Consider the following 5,511-nt stretch of genomic DNA (forward strand, 5'->3'; position numbering starts at 1 on the left):
AACAGCAAAGGAGACGTCAGTGTTAACAACTTCATACGGGGTGCCCATTGGCACTATCGGTTCTGTTCGGATCGGTTAAGTTCGTCCGATTCAATTCGATTCGATTCAGTTCGGCTCAGGTCGGTCCGATTCAGTTTGGTTGGCGGGGCTAGCCAGATTGAGGGTGCAAAGCGACTATTTTGGCACAAACCGATCGCCCGACTCGCAGCCTCAAAAACAAGCGTTTGTTTTCAGACCGTGAATCGGGCCATCAGTCGGCGGTTGGCTTTTGTTGATCCTCCAATGGGCACAGAGTACCAGCAGCAGCCTTATCAAACAATCCTAATTTCATTGTTCTCTTTTTTTCTAAATCCTCAATTCTCTGCTGATTCTCTCGTAGTAGGACCTTATAATGATATAGGAACAGTATTCGTTACATTCTGTATTGTCTACTAAACACAAAAACTCATTAGATAGAAGTGGGCTCGGACAAAAATACAAACAAACCCACAACAAATAATAAACAACTCCTCCCCCTTCCCCCCCAAAAAAAAAAAAAAAAAAATCCCTCCGCCTTTGGAGGCACGTACGTCACTATTTCAGAAGGAAGTGTCTACGTACTCCCCGATTGGGGTCTACGTAGTCATGGTGTCTAGGTAGACCCCAAAAAAGTTGGATTGTGATTGGCTCGCTGAGCGAGCGGTAGTTTACATTGGTTACAATGCAAGGCTGCTAGGCCTACTTACTGATCATCTCGGGTGGTATGTCTATCGGGGAGTACGTAGACACTTCCATTTCAGAATTACCCAGTTCTGTTTGCTCTGGACCGAGTTTTCAGAAGTTTGACTCCAAAGATTTTCAGTTTCACATCACGTCAAATTTTTTTAATGCAATTTTTCGAATATCGGGATAAGCACTCCGAACAATCTGACGATTTTTTAAAAAGAGAACAGAAAGAACATTATTTAAAAAAATCAGTTTCTGACCTCATGGTTTTAGTAACTCAAAACGGCCAAAAATGTCAGATAGAACTTCGTAATTTTGAGGAAGCGAAGTGCATATTAACATATTCATAATTACTTTTGTGCTTCCTATTAACCTATTTTTCTTTCCCTTTTTTCCTGTCGCCCCTCTTTGTCTTTAACTCCTGTACCTGAGATAATTGTTAAAAAAAAAAAAAAAAAAAAGAATTTTTTTTTTTCCTTTTTTTTTTTTGGGGGGGGGGTGGTGGTTCTAATACCCTTTTAACCCAAACGAAACTGTGTCCCGGGGAGACAAATAATAATATGTAGAACACGCACCAGCTAACATTTTAAGATCTAACTACTGACCCGAGCCAGCCGTACAGTAAACTGTTGTGAACAAATTAAACTAACTTGTGTTTCGCGCGCTAATATGACCTTATGCACTTGCGAGCGCCGTAAAACCCCATACTAAAACTAAAAAAAAGGACCTGCTAATACTCCTATGTAGCGCTGAAACAGCTTGAGTTTGGATGGGGAGATAACTTATTATAAATTATTTCAAATTCATTTGTATTACTCATACCATGAATCAAGAGTGAACAAGCACAAATCGGAAAATGATTCAAAGATTTCAATGTAACATCAAGTAACGCAAACGCACTTGAAAAAAAGCTCTTTCAGAAAAAAAACAACAACTGCACACAGATGGTTGGTTTTTAAACTTGTGTATTTACTATGGACAATCAATGAACTGAATACTGAAACAATGAGGATATCACACACAAATACAATGCTGGTAACCATGACAACATTGTAAACAATGGGTTAAGAACTGAAGAAAGAAAGTACTAGAACTAAAAGCACTATGAAGCCACATAATTATCATATTATTATTACAGTCGAATGAAGAGAACGGCACGGGCATATCTGAGTCATTTCATGTAGATACTCCCAGCATTGAGACAGCAGTGCAAAAAACGGAACAAGATATCAATTCATTTTCTCATCTTTTTTTTCCAGAATCACACAAAATGCACACGCGCCAAATAATTAACCAAAAAAACTCTCCAGATATTTTTCTTACTGTCTACCTCCAATGGATATGAATTAATTGCAAATGTCACTTTAATAACGTTAGAATGAATAAAAAGTCACGACACGGTTGAATCAGGCGTTCGTCGATTTTCGAGTATATGAAGCTATTGGTATAATCTTACATTGTGTTCATTTGTCTTGCTTTTGATATTCTCCCCCCCCCCCCCCCAACCAAAAAACATACTTAATCCATCTTGAATTGTAGATATATTATTTGCAATTTTATTAAGTGGGAGTGGCGGGGGAGGGGGAGGGGGCATTGTTACTAGAGGTAGTTTGCCCTTTTTGTGACTTTGATCATTAAAAAAATATTCAGTAAAATCTACAACGTTTCAAATAGACATAAGGGGACTAGAGGTTAAGGTGTTGGCCTCTCATTCCAAGGTCCCAGATCCGAATCCGGGTATCGACCGAACAATTTTCTTCTCTAAAATTGTCTCCTTTCACCTCCTTTCATGCTATCTAGCAATGTTCTGAGTGGAAAACCTTTTAACTTTTGGAAAGGAAGCTCAGTCAAAATGATGGTTAGAGCATTTTAACGGTCTTCTGAACTGATCACCACTGACTAACCCGCCAAAACAAGCAATGAGTTACCAATCTGCTGTGATGCTCCTTCAAACCAAGAGATTCTGGATGCCATTAAGAAGCTGAACAAAGGTAAAACGGCCGGTCCTGATCAGATTCCACTTGAGGCCCTAAAAGCAGATGCCACTGTGACGGTAAACCTCCCCCTTCCACTGTTTATCAGGATCAGGAATGAGAGCAAGTTCCCAAAGGATTGGAAAGAAGGACAGCCCCGTGAAGCTTCCAAAAATATTGCCACGTTGAGGATAATTTTGGAACAGTCTCCGGAGTGGAAATCCAAGCTGATCGTCAACTTCCTTGACTATGAGAAGGCCTTTGACAGAGACCGAGCAACACTATGGAAGATAATGAGACATGACGGAATCCCACAAAGTTGGTTAACCTTATCAAGAGCATGTACGAAGGGACAGGTTGCAGGGTTGTACATGATGGCCAGCTCACTGACAACTTTGACATCAAGACTGGTGTGAGACAGGGATTTTTACTACCATCTTACCTCTTCATATTGGCAGTCGATTGGCTGATGAAGGAAACCACCAGAGGACACAGAAACGGTATGCAGTGGACCCTATGGACACAGTTGGACGATCTGGATTTTGCGGACAACTTGGCACTTCTGTCGCACACCCAAGAACAGATGCAAGCAAAGACTTCAGTATTGAACAGCCTATCAGTCTGTTGGATTGAGGATCCATCCCGGAAAGTCAAAGGTTCAAAAGACAGATGTACAACGATAGAAGCAGGTCACAATAGAAGGAAATGCACTAGGAGGCGTTGAATCCTTCTCCTACCTTGGGGGTATAATTGGCAGAGAGGGAGGAACAGGTGCTGAAATAATGTCCAGTAATTGAAAAAGCACCGCCTGCTTTCATATATTTGAATAGGATTTGGAAGACCGGAGATATCTTACTTTGAACAAAGCTGAGGAGTTTCAATTCAAATATGAAGTCAGTTCTGCTGTATGGATGTGAGACATGGTACGCATCACAGACTTGCATAAAGAGGATTCAGGTTTTCTTGAACAAGTGTCCGAGAAGGCCACTGAGGATCAGATGGACAGACAGGGTCACCAACGAGGAAGTGCTAAGGAAAGCAAGACAGATCCCAGTCAGAGATGGGGTAGAAAGAAAGGTGTAGCGATGGATTGGATATACTCTCGGGAAGTCAGGCAGCTGCATAACAAAGAAAGTATTGGAATCCACAGGATACAAGATCAAGAGGAAGACGGCATGGAATCTGGAGAAGAATCACAGAAATTGATGCACAAAAAAGTGGGAAGACATAAAATCACACCAAGAGGCTAGCCTAGGATAGAGAAAGGTGGAAAGTGTTTGTCCGTAGCCTATACTCTGCTGCAGTGTGAGAAAGGCAATGATGAGGATGATGATGATGACGATGATGATGAAAAAAATGACGGTTTCTCCAGTTTAATTATTTTTACGAGCCCGTGATTTCAACACCATGACTCACAAATGGGAGGCAGCGTGGTGGAATCAGGCTCTCGTCAATGTTTGGGCATGTAGAGTTTTTGGTATCATCTTAAATCTTGTTTACTTGTCTTTATTTGGGTGCAAAAAATATCCATTTATCTTGAATACAAGTCGAGATATTTGCCAAAGAAGGAGGTGGGGGTTATCTGTTTTCAGATGTAAAGTTAGTGAGAAAATGGCTGCCAAAGATTAGCTATTTCCTTAACTTAAGGAGTCCGTGGTAACTGAAGATTTACATTTTTTATGCCTTTAATCAAAGCTTTTCAGAAAAAATCCAACCAGAAATGAGTTCTTTAATGGGCATGAAAGGTATTGAGCCAAAAAACCAAAATTTGATAAAAATTCACAAACCTGCGGAAAAATGCAAGTTTCTTCACTTTGATTATTTTGACAAGAGCCTGATGCCACCACGCTGCCTCACAAATGCATTCTTTTTCTCACTTTTTAACCAAAATAAAAAAATAATGTACACCAAGCTGGCCAGATATACATGTAACTTACAATCTTCTTAAGAAAAAAAATGATTACCGAGTTATCATTATTATAAGCGTTGATGTTTTACGTCGATATCAACACAAGGTAGACTATTTGGTCGCTTTTAAGGACAAGCGGGATAACCCAGATTTCGGTGGTTTTCAGAAATCATGCCCTACACTAAAAAGTGGGCATTGCCCTACCTAGAGGAGAAGTTTGCTTTCATTAGTGTGTATATTTGTTTCGATAAAGAGATAACTATCCTTGTCTTTGAAAGAAACTTAACGAGGGGGGAAAATTACCTTTTGAATTTCTCAAAACAGTATTTTTCGGGATAGCAACACTGTGCTTAAAAGCGACCAATAAAAAGACGGTCTTCTTCAACCCCGCCTGTCACGGGCAAGACCCAGGCTGAGAGGGAAACAACGTTTCGGCAGACAGACGGAGATATCCTATGAAAAACCTTCCCACAAAGAGAATCAAATTCAAGTGCTCTGCGATCGTCGGTGAATAGCCGATACATTTCCCAAAAAGCAAGAACAGACATACGGTGGCTTTTAAACACAAACAGGCTATTCCGAAAAATGTTGTTTTAGGAAAATCGAAGGTAAAGTTTTCGCCTCTTGTTCAGTTTTTAAAAAACAAAAACAAGGAATGTTTTCTCTATAACGAAACAAACATACACACCAATGGAACCAAATTCTCCTATAGGTTGGGCAATGCCCACTTTTGGTGTAGGTCAAGATTTCCGAAAACCCCCGAAATCTGGGTTAGCCCGCTTGTCCTTAAAAGCAACCATAGAGAAATTCATTCGTACCAACTGCAGTGAGGTTACTGAACACACAGTGCTACAAATGAAACAGAATGAGAGAGAGAGTGAGAAAAGAAAGAGATAGATAGATAGAAAGATAGATAGATAGATA

This window comes from Aplysia californica, unplaced genomic scaffold, assembly GCF_000002075.1.
Source record: "Aplysia californica isolate F4 #8 unplaced genomic scaffold, AplCal3.0 scaffold00655, whole genome shotgun sequence".
NCBI lineage: Eukaryota > Metazoa > Mollusca > Gastropoda > Aplysiida > Aplysiidae > Aplysia > Aplysia californica.